The following is a 15,793-nucleotide window of genomic DNA, read 5'->3' on the forward strand; positions in this document are numbered from 1 at the left end:
CCTCCAGAGCCCAACCCCGTCTGACTGCCTACAATATTTCTATCTAACTTAGCTGTCTGTAATATTACCCCTTCTGAAGAGGTAGCCCTAACTGTGGTTACGGGAGAATGGGTGTAGTTTCCATCTAGCTGCTTCAAGCTGAGAAGGGTTGATGCAGGGGAAACCGCAGTCAGGGGTCTTCTCCAGGGAGCTAATCTAATGGGCCTTGGCTAGAAGTCATGTTGCAGTTTAGAAGTTCTGAATTCCCTTTATGAGGTCAGTGTAGTGGATCTCAGTAAAAGGAGTCTGGTGCCTTTGATGTTGGTTTCATCTGCATGATCACTTAGAATTTGGCATCTTCAAAGTTGTAGGATCCTGTAGAAAAGATTCCCTCATGTCCTGGGTCCTTGTTGACCTGGGAGGGCCAGGGCCAGAATATTGACTGTCCTCTTAACCCAGTTACCTCTCTGGTTTTAGTCTTTAAACTTAAGTTGTTGAACACCCAGAAGAGAAGATCAGTTACATCAATATTGCAGAGACAGCAATGAGTTTAACTGTGATAATCTCATCTAAATATCAAACACTTTGAAAATGTATAGCCAAAGGACTGTTATTTCTAACCAACCATGGTTATTTTAGTAGTTGAGTCCCCGCAGAATGTTAACAGACAACAGTTAAATAGTTGATAAAAAGCCATACATAGTATTTCAGCATGACAATCATGATGACATTATCTTTGCAACACACTTAAATGTCCACCTTAGTACAGATAGCCTTTTTAGTCAAACATCTTCATCCAATCACAAGACATTAAATAACACAAAGAAACTCTCACCTAATTTGTTATCCTTCAACAGGAGGCCATGCATGAAGAATGTACCTGTCAATAAATATACCTCAGAAGTTTATAATGTCTAGCCTTTAATTTTTACTTTGTGACATTGTTTAGACTGCTTGGTGCTTGAACATCTCTAAGTGTAGTGAGACATATATAACATACACATCACATACATTTTGAAAAAAAAAACTATCATTTGACTGGTGGTCTCATGCTGGCTTGACATGTACCTCTCATCATAAGTAGCTGAAGCCGGGTGTGGTGGCACATGCCTGTAATCCCAGCACTTGGGAGGCTGAAGCAGGAGGATCACAGTGAATTTGAGGCCAGTCTGGGCTACATAGTGAGTTTCAAGCCAGCCTGAATTACAGAATGAGACCCTGTCTCAAGAAGCAGACAAAAAGAAAGAAGACTGGAGTAAAAGCATTTCCAGGCAGCAACTGTTTTATTCACCAAGAGGAGTCATGTCTAGCAGTTTCCCTAAGCTTAAATGGTCCCTATTTAGTTACCTTAATAAAATTTTAGATGACTTATGAGAATCAGGTCATAATAATTAACACATTATTCTTGGCCAATGAAAGATTCCCGAGTTCTTGTACACAGACAACAATATGCACTGCATTTGTAAAACCAGTCATGACTTCATTTTGATCAGCTGGCAGCCTGGGTGGAAGCATGTCCTTAGCTCTAATGACATTTATCTATAAGCCAATTTAAGTTATGGACAAATATTTTAAAAATCCAAAAAGGCAAAAAGAGGAAAAAATTGTTGAGCTCAAATAAAACAGCTGTAGGTATTGTAACCAGTCACAAACTGAACAAACAGACAAACACACATAAGATAATTGTTAATAGACTAGAGTGCACTCAGATGCATTTGGCCAAGTTGAATTATAATAACTCTTTTATAGTTTTTAAGTTTGCTACTATAGACTAGTTAGAATATTTATGGGTCAATTAGCAGAGACCTCTTATAATAAGAATCAGAAGGAATAAAAACTTTTACACCTGTGAAAGCAAAGACAGTTTTCAAGATGGGGCCTAGGCTGATGATTTGTATGATTAAAATGTCCTGCTATATTGGCTTCTCATTGTTATTTTGATAGCCATTGTTGGATAGTCACAGCTGATATCCAAAACTGCTGTTTCGATAGCTACATGTAATTGTTTCCTCTGGAGGGGCAGACTATTAAAAGGTAATTTTAACTATTTCCAGGGTAAGTGTGCAGGGAAGGGTGTAGAAAGGACTAAGAGGCTCTCTGGAGCTAAATATGAATTTCAAACAGTCGGGGGAAGAAGGCCTGCTAATGCTCTAATCTGTTCTGCTGCAGATGTCCACCTAGGACAGTTTTTCCCTTTTTGCCTGTGACCTTTGCACCATACTTAGCTATAGGCCTTCCTGTTTAGAGCCTCAGTTAGAATATCTCTGAGAATAGTGGCCAGGATGGCAAGATGTTCTGGAGAGAAATCATAATGAGAGAGGCAGTGCTCTGTGGACTGGGGCTGTGCCTATTTTAAAATATTTGTTCTAGTCTAAAATAGTTATTAAGCCCATAAGTTTCCCTAGGAATGTTTTGTCTTATCAATGAACCTGTCTGTGTTATAAAACTCAGTCAGTGTGTCCAGTGCTACAAACACCAATTGGCATCATTCTTGAGGGGAAGAAGAAGAGGAGTTAATCTCAGTTTTACTTAAGGACTGAAAGGCAGATAAATTTGGACTGAAACTTTTACTTTTATTCCTTAAGAGTTTCAGGGTTAAGTCTAGACCAGTTTTTTTGGACTATGGCCCAGAGATAAGTGAAAGTTAGTTTTACTTTGGGAGAATCATAGGAAGGGGAAGGTCACCATTCTGGAAACTTGGTCCTGAAATCCAGCCATCACAAAGGAGAAAATTGCCTTGGACCAGACACTGTTGTAATCTGCATTGTTTCTCAGGGGCAGGGCAGCTGGGAAAAGACTGAAGACTTTTATAACACAGTATGGCACAAGAACTAAATCCTATCTCAGGTACAGAAAGACAGTTAAAATCAAGAGCTTTTCCAGAGTGAATCTCTAATCCTTAGCAAAACATACCTTCAAGACAAGAGCTATGATTGACTCAATCTGGATTTTCAAAGCAGAAAATGAAACTGATAACCAAAGAATCTGAATGGCTGCTTTTTAACCTTCTGAAAGAGAGTGAGGGAGAGAAAAGTGAAAGTGTTCTAACTATATTGTTTAGGGCTTTGTCTCAGTTACTTTCCTTATTGCTGAGACAAAATACCCGACACCCAAAGTTAAAGGAGGAAAGGTTTATTTAGCTCACAGTCTGTGAAAGTTTCAATTCATAACTGGCTGGCTCCAAGGCAGGTTGGTACATGGAAGAGGAGCAACAGTTCATGGTGGTGGGAGACAGCAAAAGCAATGAGAAAGAGAGAGAGAGAGACAGAGAGAGAGAAAGAGAAGGGAGAGAGAGAGGGAGGGAGAGAGGGAGGGAGGGAGAGAGAGAGAAAGAGAGAGAGAGAGAGAGTCTTTCTGTCGCTTATATTGTATCCAGCCTATGGGGATTAGGGCAGTTCCAATCTGATCAGGGAATTGAGCCAGCAATCACACACCCTTACTCCCAGAACCCTTAATCCCAGCATTGCACTAAAAATCAATCATATACTCCAGATTCAGCCATCTCTGAAAAAACTCTATGACTGCATGAGGCTTTAGGCGACATCTAGACACAAACCATAACAGGCTTACTTTTTAATGACTGAATCAAAAGTTCTAAAATCCCACCCTGTAAAATAGATCTATCACTTCTGGGGACAGACAGAGACAGGTAATAGCCCAGGGGAAATCTTGGCCCTAGGACAAAGAGGTCTTTGGGACATTTTTGGTTTTCTATCTAGTCATCTAATTTCCCTCTGCAGTAGTGCTGGATAGGCTCTACTTAAACCCACTCTGAAAATATGTATCCCCAGATATATGTAATAGACTTAAGAAACTCACAGATTAAAGTCTGTAACCATTGCCTTTTCTTAGAAGTCAATGTTTGATTTAAGCATAACATTACATCTTTTCAGTTTAGTTCACAGGTCTGAGTGAGTCCTCTAAAAGTGCTCAATGTACTTATTAGGGACACCTGAGAACTTTCATATAGTTTTTGCTTGATCTGTTTTAGGTTACTGAGAGAAAAGGACACCTGAACATGGGTAGTTCCAAATTCCCCATTTCTGCTGGGCATGGTGGTGTACACCTGTAATCCCACCACTCATGAGGCTGAGACAGGAGGATTGTTGCAAGTTTGAGACCAGCCTGGTGTACAAAGTGAGCTCAAGGCCAACCTGAACTGCATAGCAAGACCCTGTCTCAAAAAGACAAACCAAACAAAAACCAATTTCCCATTTATTTCCTGTAAGGGGTATGGTCATTGAGGAGCTTGAACAAAATCAGCTAAGGATGGATACAGTCTCATGGAGCCTTTAATTATGGCTGGCCTGGAAGCTCTACCCTCAGGACCCAAAGGGCAATTAGGGGAAGCCTCAGACTCAGTAATAGTAGGCGAGGCTTTCTTTAAAGTTATCTTAGAAACCTCATTCTCAAGTTCCAAAGGTTGAGGAAGAATAGCCACAGGCTCAGTGACAGTGGGTGCTTTAAGGGATATAGGTGCCTGGTTTTCCTGTAGTTTACACTAACATTCTGAACACAAATAAGGATTATTTCTTGATGCAAAGAAAGTCTGAACATAATGCAATTCTGACCATTTTTCCTCTTTCTTACAGTATGATTTTAGTTGTGAAATAGCATCATAATCAATATTTTCTTCTGTAATTCCTTTTGTCTTTAGGGGTAAGCAGGCTATGCGTGGGTGCAGAAAAATATCAAACCACTCTCAATATGTGAGGATTAAACATTTTCCAGTGCTTAAGAAAACGTTTTATTTTATTTATTTATTTATTTTTGTCTTTTTGAGACAGGGTCCTGCTATGCAGTTCAGGCTGGCCTTGAGCTCCCTTTGTAGCCCAGGCTGGTCAAGAATACATTTTAAAGGAGTAAGAGATTTTGACATTGATTTTTTTCATCAGAGAATACAAGAGAAATAATTGGCATCCCTTTAAATTCTACTTGATTTCTATATTCCCAAAGTGTTCCCCTAGGTGGCCCACTCCAGAGCAGGTGGTGGCTGTCTGGAGCGCAACTAGAAGACAGGCTGGGTTGTACTAGCCACCTTGTACCAGCTCATGACCCTATCTTTCCTGAGAACTACAGCAGGTGTTTTTTTAAAGCACAAGTTACAATTGATCTCAGCTGTTGCTGGGGCTATAGCTCCGCAGCACAAGTGCCTGCCTGGCAAGTGCAAGGTCCTGAGTTCAATTCCCAGAACCAAGAAAAAAAAAGTAACTCAGCTGTAACAGTCATGTTTAAAGAAGGAAACATTGCTTAGTACTAAACCACTGCTTTCTAGTTCTCTGAAATGCTTTCCAGTGTTTTTCCAGCAGAAGATGCCCCACCCACCCAGCCAGTATACTTCAGTTTATTAGTTGCCCAGGTAATAGTTCCAGTTCCAGTTCCTGTTACTTTTGTTTCTTAGAACTGGCTGGTCACTGTAATGCATATTGTAGGAATCAATCCCCAATTGACAAGCCATTCTGCCTCTATACTTCCTGCTTGCTTATCTCATAAAAGCCCTAGAACACCAGAGATCAGGGCCTGATATTTTGGGAATGATCCTGATCAGTGCCTGTCAATGTAAAATAAATTTGCCTCCAAATCCTGGGATTCTGGGTGTTGTTTCAATGTTTCTGTTTGCCATAGCACTAGTTCTTTGAAAGACAGTGAGGGCAAATACCAGAGAGAGAGGTGGAAGTAGTAGAGTGCTTCTCAGCCTGCAAGAGAGATAACCTCTAGAGATAGAGTCAGGTAAAAAAATAGCTCAGAGAAAAATCCAGCCTTGGCCCTATTGCAAAGAAGTCTCCAAGACATTCCTTTTGTCTATCTAGGCAAACTTCCTTAGCAATAAGACAAAGCTACACTTTTTAAAAAGTTTATTTAAAAATTTTTACATCTCTGAAACTCACAGGTTAAACATATACCCATCACCTAGGAGTCACAGTTCACATGTAAGTAAAGGCACATCAATCAGTCTTCCACACGAGTATGAAAGAAGAGAAAGGCTGACTAAAATCTTTCTTACTCTTAGTTAGCAGATGCAAGGCACAAGTGTCAATCATTCTCCTGATAGTTGCTTTCCTCTGTGAAAGGCAAACAATCATTGAAATCTGCCTCAGACTGATTTCCAGAGGGAGGAGTGGTCTAATGACAAGGTAGTTCTTTTTTTTTTTTGTCTTCTTGATACAGGGTCTTGCGATGCAGTTCAGCCTAGCCTTGAGCTCACTTTGTAGCCCAGGCTGGCCTCAAACTTGCAACAATCCTCCTGCCTCAGCCTCCCAAGTGCTGGGATTACAGGTGTGTGCCACCACACCCGGCTAATGACAAGGTAGTTCTAAAGTTAAGTTCCAGTGCATTGGAAAAAAACTGGTTTCTAACTTACTAGCTGAGAGAGAAAAGTTCAAACCTGTAGCTCAAGTCTCAGTGGAGGCTTTAAGAAAGGGTTCTGACAGCATCATCTCTGGTTACTCTGTGACAAACGATACTAGAAGATCATTGAGAGGTACCTCTCACCAAGTGAAGATGAGGATAATAGATAAGTGGAGATTTTTCTGTGGGGTTGTTGGAACTCAGCTTCTAATGAAGAACCTTTGGCTATCTGCCAGAGAGTAGCCCTGGCTATGACCTCTCATTTGTCCTCTCAGTTTTTATTGGTCCATGCAACTGGAGATTGGTCTCTGGAGACCAATCCAGTTGCCTGTCAACATTCCATTGGCTGGGCATGGTGGCACACACCTGTAATCCCAGCACTTGGGAGGCTGAGGCAGGAGGATCGTTGAGAGTTCAAGGCCAGCTTGGACTACAAAGTGAGCTCAAGGCCAGCTTGAATTGCATCCTGAGACCCTGTCTCAAACACACACACACAAAAATTTTCATAAAAAGACCAGTTTTATGGCATTTCATGTCAAAGTCCACTGGGGGCACTCTAACACTACTTTCCCCTAGAGCTGTTGTCTAACAAGTCCAGCAAGGAAGCCAGTAAATTCAGCAAATACCCCAAATACAACATATACAAAACAGGAATAAAATGTCCCATTAAAGACACAGCATAACCTTCCCATGTTCTCAATTTAAGTTTATCATTGTTTTAATAAGACAGTGCATAAAAGAGACAAAGACTAAACAATTGACAAAGGCAAGGTAGAAAATTCAAAGATGAAAATCATGATTACCTACAGGAGTCACAATCCAGGGTCCAGTTGAAATATTTTAGGGGTGCCATGAAACAAAAGCAAACTCTTATCTCTTTCCAAGTATCTTAGTGGGACCTCCAAAACGATATAGGGGGAATGCTAGATGTCAGATACACTGAATTCGTGTTCCCCAGAGTTGAAGAATGAAGTTTAAGGAATGAGAGAAGTTAAGAATAGGAAAATCTGGCTGGGTGTGGTGGTGCATGCCTATAATCCTAGCACTCGGGAGTCTGAGGCAGGAGGATGGTGAATTTGAGACCAGCCTGGGCTACAAAGTGAGCTCAAGGCCAGCCTGAATTCTCCTGTGAGACCCTGTCTCAGAAAAAGAAAAAAAAGGAAAAAAAAGAGTAGGAAAATTTATTGGGGAAAAGAAACGGGGACTAGGATAGCTCCTGAGTGTCAGCAGTGGTCCTGAATGAGTTGCCCTCCTTTTCTTTTTATACTTGGAGCAATACCAAAAATGAAACAGGAATTTGACAAATTAACAGAAAAAGGAAGTTTACTCCTTCCAGAGAAAATATTCAATCGATTTGGGTTCTGCCTTTGCTGATGGATTTAGTGACTAGAAAAGAATCCCCTCTGCTACAGCCATCCTTGTATCATATGACAGGTTTGGGTTTTGCATGGTTTATTCAATGGTAAGACTGTTTCTCCCAGGCCTGGTGGCACATGCTTGTAATCTCAGCACTTGGGAGGCTGAGGCAGAAGGATTGTCACAAGTTTGAGGCCAGTTGGGTCTACCTAGAGAGTTTAAGTCCTGCCTGAACTATGTAGAAAGACCCTCTCTCAGAAACAACAAAAACAAACAAAAGAATAAAACATTCCAAGTCACACCTCCAGGGACCTACATCTTCCAACCAGGGTCTGCCTCTAGTAACAAGTACAGCTATGGGTTCACCAAGGGATTAACCATTGGTTAGTATGGAGTCCTCATGATCTAATCCCCTTTTAAAACCCTGCTTTTGAACACAGGAGGACTTTGGGCAGCATTTTACATCTAAACCACAACAAAAGGTGTCAAACACATTGCTGACAAATTGTTTGGGAGCAGCATATGTCTGCCTGCCCTGAAACTCAGGAAAACACTTACTTTTGTTTGTTTACTGTGGTACTAGGGACTGGACCCCGAGTCCTGAAATAAGCTATATCTTGAACCCTTTTCTTTTTTAAGAAGGGTTTTGCTATGTTGCCCAGGCTGGCCTCAACCTCACAGTCTCCAAGTAGCTAGGATTACAGGCATGTGCCACTGTGTCCAGGTGGAAAGTGCTTTTAAAAAAAATTTTTTTTAATTTTTTGTGGTGCTGGAGATCGAAGCTTGAGCCTTGAGCCTTGAGCATGTTAGGTGAGCACTTCACCAATGAGCTTCATGCACAGCCTAAGAAACCTCTTTAAAGCAGGTGAATTGTCAGTTTACTTTGGTCAAAAGGAAATGGAACAATAGGTAATTGTTTTAGTCAGCTTTCCATTATTAGAACAAAATGCCACAGACAACCAACTTAAAAACAGGAAAGGTTTGTTTTGTGCACAGTTTTGGAATTTCTAGCCCATGATCTGTGGGCCCGGTGGGCTGGTGCCTGTGGTGAGGTGGTATATTATGGTGAGGAGCATGTGATGGGGCAACCTGCTCACTTCTTGGTGGCTGAGAAAGAGGAAAGAGAAAGAGGAGAGGCCAAGGTCTCAAGGGCATGTCCTCAGTGACAGCCTTCTTCTGCTCACTTCCATGTCCTAAGGCTCCAGCACCTTCCAAGGGGGCCGCAAGTCAGTACCAAGCTTGGCACATGGGCCTTCAAGAGCAGACTCTAGCAATCCGCAGCTCAAGTGGGAAGTTAGGCAGTGCCTAGGGGCCTGAAGGACTCAATTGAAAGCATAGCGGTTGCTGGAGCAGCCACAAAGGGGCTGGAAAGGATTCTGGGACTCTTTACTATGATTTGTAAAATCAGAAGCATATTGTTCTGTACTTTTTATATTTAATTTATTTTAAAAATTGATTAAGTTTACATTAATTAAGGATTACATTCATCATAGGGAATTTGTACCTGTACATGATATATTTTTCCTTCTTTCCAATCAGATTTTATTGGTGCATTTTAGGTGTATATAACGATCACAATCATCATAGAGAATCTGCACTGGCACATGACATAACCTATTTATTTTTTTTCCTGTTCCCTCTTCCCTAGTTTCCTTTCCCATTTGAGATTTTCTTCCTATTTCATAATATCTATTATATATTTTGGTTCTTATTTACACTTTTGGTTTCTCACATCAGAGAAACAATGTGGTATTTATACATGTGTGTCCGATTTATTTCACTTAAGAGTATGATCTCAAGATGTATCCATTTACCTAGGAATGTCTCAAGTTTATCCTTCTTTATGGCAGAGTAGTACTCCATTTTATATGAAAAACATCTTCTTTAATCCATTCATTGGTTGATGGGCATCTAGGCTGTTTCCAAGATTTATCTATTACAAACTGTGCTGCTATAAACATGGTTGTGCATATATCACTGTGGTATGATGTTTTTAATTCTTTCAGAAAGATACCAAGAAGGGGAATAGCTGGGTCAAATGAAACCTCTAGTTTTAGTTTTTTGAGGGATCTCCACATTGATTTCTACAGTGCTTGTGCCAGTATTTTTATTTTTATTTTTTTTGGTGCTAGAGATTGAATCTAAGGCCTTTGAACCATGTATCCCAGTCTTTTTAAAATTTTTTTGAGACAGAGTCTAGGTTATTCATTGAATTGTCCAGGCTAGGCTCTAATTTACAATCCTTCTCTTCAGCCTCCCAGAGTGCTGGGATTATAGGAGAGTGCTAGTATCCCTGGCTTGTTCTTTTAAAATTAAAAATAGGAAGAAACTTTAATCTTGGTCAAATCCATAAACTCTACCATATATTTTTCACCATTGTTTTGTTTTGGGGTTTTTGCAGGGGAACAATGCAGGACACATATTTTATAAGATTATTTGTAATAGTCACCCAAAGAATCATATACAAGAGAGTGCAGGAAATCTGCCCACACAATGAAGACCAAAGAATCCAGCTGAGGGCCTGGATTCCATGATAATGTGCTGCATGAGTCCAGCTGAAGACCTAGAGCCCATAACAATGCCCCCCATGCGTCCAACTGGAGGCCTAGGGCCCACAGCAATATCTCATGCAGGCCTGTTTCACAAATCTGCGCTGGGAAGACTGAAAGGTCAGTGATAGAAGCTAGAAAGTCTGTGCCAGCGGGATGAAGGATCTGTGCTAGCAGGCTGAGGGATATGAACTTGAGCCAGGAAGAGATGCTTAAGGTAAGAACCAGAGCTTCCCCCAAAAGTACCACAGCCATCCTCAGCAACAGTGAGGTCCCGAGCTCCTCCTCTGATGAGGAAAGCCTAGTTCCCATCAGGAAAGCCAACGTGACAAGCTTCTCCAGGAGACTGAGCAGTGCACCATTTCCCCTCCGAAGCCAGGAAGCGATGCTCAAAGTGAGGACCAGAGCTCCTCCAAAGTGAACCGAAGCCATTCTCAGCAACAACAAGGTCCAAGCTCCTCGGACGATGAGAATACCCGTTTGTCAGGAAAGCCAGCATGACAAGCTCCTCCAAGAGAACCAACAGCTCCTTACAGCTTCTAACAGCACCCAACAGCTTTAGCTCCCCACAGCTTATTAGCTCCCCACAGCCTCAATATTCGACTGCCTTGAAATTTCTTTTGCCAGATTAATCAGTCTCAGTCTCAGGCAAAGTCCCTGGACACAAGCAAAATGCAGACAAACTTTCTGCCAAGCCATAACACACATCGTCTGGACTCCAACAGCCAATGCAGTCCTTCTTGCCAGTGGAAACCTCCCGAACCCAGTCTTTACCAGCAAGATTTCTATCAGCCTTCTGGTCTTCTGAGCTCTGACCAGAATCTCCCATACAGAACAGCTGAAAGTGTTCCAGTGCTTCTCTATCAGGTGAAAATGAAAAGGGAGGGAATGTGACTATAAAGTGGAAGGAGGGAGATCTCCATGGTGATAGAATAGTTCCCAGTGTGATTAAGTGATGGTGACAGGAAGCTCCAGTGTGGAAAGATGGCACAGATCTATGCATACCAATTACACCAATAGGTAGCTTCCTGCTTCTGCTGTTATGCTGTGGTTACCTAAGATGGAACCGTGATGGAAACAAGGGAACAGCACACAGCACCTCTGCATGATCTTTGCAATTTGCAGTGAATTTGTTTTTTTTGTTTTTTTTTTTTTAGTTTTTCTTCCGGTAGCGGGAATCCAACTCATGACCTTGCGCTTGCCAGGCAGGCGCTTTGCCACTGAGCTAAATCCCCAGCCCCTTGCAGTGAATTTGTATCTCAAAACAAAGAGGGTTTTTGTTAAACCATGGTTGTTATGGTTTGTGTCTGCATATCCCCCCAAAGCCTCATGCAGTCATGGGGTGGGATTCTAGAGTTTATAATAAATTAATGGTCCAATGCTGGGATTATGGGCATGAGTGCTGCCCCCACCCTGGGATGCGTAGTGTGCATACAGTATAAACAAGAGGCTTGCTTGCTGCTCCTCCTTTTTGCTCTTGCTGTTTTTGCTGTGTTCCCTGCCATGAACTGTTGCCCTCTGCCATGGGCCACTCTGCCTTGGAACCAGCCGAGTACGGACTGAAACCTCCACAAACTGTGAGCTAAATAAACCTTTTCCTCTCTAATTCTGGGTGTCAGGTATTTTGTCTCAGCAATGAGAGAGAAGTAACTGAGACAGAATTTGCAGTGGTTGCACCAATTCTGGGGTTATGAAGTCTGGAAGGATGTATGCTCCTTGTTAATGACATTTTAGTCACTCACAAATATTTGGGCTTAAAATGGTCCCTGGCCTCTGACAATCATGGAACTTCTTTGTTTCTGTTTTTTTTTTTTTTTCTTTGAGGCACTGGAGGTGGAACCCAGGGTCTCACACATGGCAGACAAACATTATACCTCTGAAGTACATACCAGACAATCTTTATTTTTTTTTGAGACAGAATCTTGATAAGTTTCCAAGGCTGAGGTTAAACTTGCAATTCTCCTATGTCAGCCTTCTAAGTAGCTGAGACTACAGACGTGTGCCACCATGCCTGGCTTGCTTCTGTACCTTAAATGACAGTATTTTTTGTTACATTTCTTCTTAGTCCATTTAACCCTGCTATAAAAATACCACAGCCTGGGTAATTTATAATGAACAGAATTTTTTTGGCTCATAGTTCTGGATGCTGAGAAGTTTCTCACATCAGAGAAACAATGTGGTATTTATACATGTGTGTCCAATGTAACACATCTGTGAGGGTTTCAAACTACTTCATAATGTGGGAGGGGTAAACTCATCTTTCTATCAGGTGCTTGCTGTCAGGATCACTAACCCACTCCCTTGTCTTTATCATCCACAGGGCAGAGCTGGCCCATGAACTCAGGATATATTTGCATCACAGCACATTACAGTGCTACCTCGGTTCATGAACTTAATTCTTTCCACGATTCTGGTCCCAGAATGCAACCTGTTACATGTACTATCTCATTTAGGCCTGGTGGTGCATATGCCTGTAATCCCAGCAATCAGGAGGCTGAGGCAGAAGGATTCATAGCTTCTTTAATTTTCTTTACTTTCTTTCCCTCTTTTTTTTTTCAGCGCTGGGGATATAACCCAGAGCCTTCATACTGAGCTACATCCCCAGCCTGTTTTAAAATTTGTTTATTTTGACACAATTTCTCGCTAAATTGCTGAATTGCTCAGGTCAGACTTGAAACTGCTGTTCTCCTGCCTCAGCCTCCCAGAGTGCTGGGATTACAGGTGTGCACCACCAGGCCTGGCTTAACTTTTCAGGGCTTGTATAAGAGTGTACGTACTATTACCCTTGTTTTATAGATAAATGAACTGAGACTCAAGGAAGGTAAGTGAATTGCTAGGATCCATGAGCAGAAAGTTGCCAGGGAGTTTGACCACAAAGCTGACCTCTGAATTACTGTGCCCACCTGCAGCTCTCTTGGGGACTGTCCTCCCTGAAGCCTCCTCTGGGCCTGGCAGTACGTTGCTTTTCCATCCCTCTTCTCAAAATCTCTTAGTTTTGAAGCTCAAGTGGCCAAACTGTGTCATCCATGTCTGCTCGTGGCCCCCTCCTGAAGCCCAAGTCATTTCCTTCCCTGCTCAGCCATCTTGGTTTCCTGTTCCCTGACCTTCTATTACTCTTCCTGTCTTAACTTTCGGCAATTTCAGAGTCTGTGTAGGTGATCCCCATAAAACTCTGGTCCTGTAGACCCCTGGTATCTCCTCCAACAATCTCCTTTTCCATCTGGTCTCAGATACATACTTGAGTGGTCATGGTAGGTCATGTTTATGTTACCAACAGCCTCAGTTTCACACAGCCCATTCTCCTGCAGTCACCTCTTATTTTTTGAGGTTACTTTTTTTTTTTCTTTGAAATTGGGCCTCAATATGTAGTTCAGGCTAGTCTTGACCTCACTATTTAGTCCAAGCTGGCTTCAAACTCTCAGTTATCCTCCTGCCTCAGCCTCCCAAGTGCTGGGACCATAGGCGTGTGCCACCACGGCCAGCAAGGTTAATTTTCCATAGAGCTACATTTCTTATGTTCCACACACAGCAACCAGGAACCCAAAACATTAGTCTCCTGTGATTTACTGTATATTAGCTCCTTAGTACTGGATCTCTTGTTTCCTTAAATTTCATGTACCAACTTTCCTGTGTACACCTGGAACTCCTTAGCCTTTTACATTTGTGTTTGTGTGTGTGTGTGTGTGTGTGTGTGTGTGTGTGTGTGGTAGCAGGGATTGAACCCAGGACCTTCATACCCCTAGTCCTTTTTTTTTTTTTTGTATTTTTGAGACAGAGTCTTGAACTCACTTTGTAGCCCAGGCTGGCCTTGAATTTGCAGCAATTCTCCTGCCTCAGCCTCCTGAGTGCTGGGATTACATGTATGTGCCACCATGCCTGGCCATTCCCATTCCTTTGTAAGTTTTTATTTTAAGACTTGTTTTCACCAAATTGCCAAACTTCCCAGGTTGGGCTTGAATTTGCAATCCTCCTGCCTCAGTCTCCCAGAGAGCTGCAGTTATAGGCAAGGACCGCATTGCCTGGTTACCTTCCTACAGTGTGAATATACAGCCTCTCAAGGTCTTGCCTTGCCTATGCCTGTGCTGGCAGGCTATCCTTGGCTGAGGGGAAACTTACAACTAAGCTCACACAACTCTCAAAAAGGTGAGATAATTTCCAAAAGAACAAATCTTTCACTTTTTTTTTTTCTTTTTTGTCTTTTTGAGACAGAATCTCGCTATGCAGTTCAGGCTGGCCTTGAGTGCACCTTGTAGCCCAGGCTGGTCTCGAACTCGCAACAATCCTCCTGCCTCAGCCTCCCGAGTGCTGGGATTACAGGCGTGCACCACCATGCCTGGCCAAATCTTTCACTTTTAATCATAATCACAAACCTCAAATGAACTCTTAGAGTCAGTCTCAGGTTATTAAATTCCCCCATCCAACTCTAGGAGGCTGAGCAGGGGGATCACAATTTTGAGCCTGGCCTGCATAATTTAGTGATTTAGCAAGACCCTGTCTCAGAATAAAAAGTAAAAAGGTCTGAAGCTCTAGCTGAGTGTGAAGACCCAGGGTTTAATCCCTGGAAATGCCAAAAAGGGGAAAAAAGCCCTAATCCATTCTGAATCCTGCTTTCCCATGTGATGATTTCGTTCCTTCTCTCTCCTCAAACCCCCAGGCCATTCCATCTTCACTCTCAGCTGGTGATCTTATTCTGTACTTCACCAAGACAAAGAAGGACAGAAGCGGACCACACTTCTACTCCACCACTGCCGTGCTACGCCATGCCTGTGTCCTGCGCTCGCTAACCAGATCCAAACTGTCATTGCTGCTTCCCCTCTCTACTGCATAATTCCTGTCAGTGTGTACACATGCTGGTGTTCCTCTAGTCCTAAAGCCAACTCTTCTTAACCAAGACCTTCCAGTGGTGTGACCAGTTGCTCCCCTCCCCTCTCCACCCCTCTCCTTCTGTCCTCTCACCTCTCTTCTTCCTCTCTTCTTCTATACAGTGCTGGGGGTGGAATCCACTGCATGCTAGACAAGTGCTCTACCACTGAGCTATACTCCTGAGCCTAGCTTGTCTTCTTGTTCCCTTTGGCAGTGAACTTCTTAAAATAATTGAGGGTACAGGACTCTGTCTCCATTTCGTCTTCTCCCCTTCTTACGCCAACCCTAGTCTGGCTATTCCCCTTTATGACACCAAACTGTGGATCACCAAGGACCAGATCCTGTACAGGCGTGGTCCTCCGTCTTCCCCTCCCTCTGGGCTTGCTTACTTTCCTTGATATTTGAGACATTAGATCTCCTGGGGTTTTCGCCTCCTCCCTCCATGGCCATTGTCTCAGGTTAGACATCAGGGGCATCTAAGGCAGGACCTCCTGTCTTTTCTTCCCAGTGCTCTGTGGACTGTGAGGGTTTCTCACATGCTGGTGGGATCCCGCACTGTTCCCAGACCTTGGATCTCACATGTTTTTGTTTTTTTTATTCCTCCATCCTGGGGCAATTTTCTCCTCAAGCTTTGCCCATGGTTTGTATCAATTTATGTTCTAAAAAAAGACACATGAGAGTGACTTTCCATCTTCACC

The sequence above is a fragment of the Chinchilla lanigera genome, unplaced genomic scaffold (assembly GCF_000276665.1).
Source record: "Chinchilla lanigera isolate Chin_1 unplaced genomic scaffold, ChiLan1.0 scaffold00012, whole genome shotgun sequence".
NCBI classification, from domain to species: domain Eukaryota; kingdom Metazoa; phylum Chordata; class Mammalia; order Rodentia; family Chinchillidae; genus Chinchilla; species Chinchilla lanigera.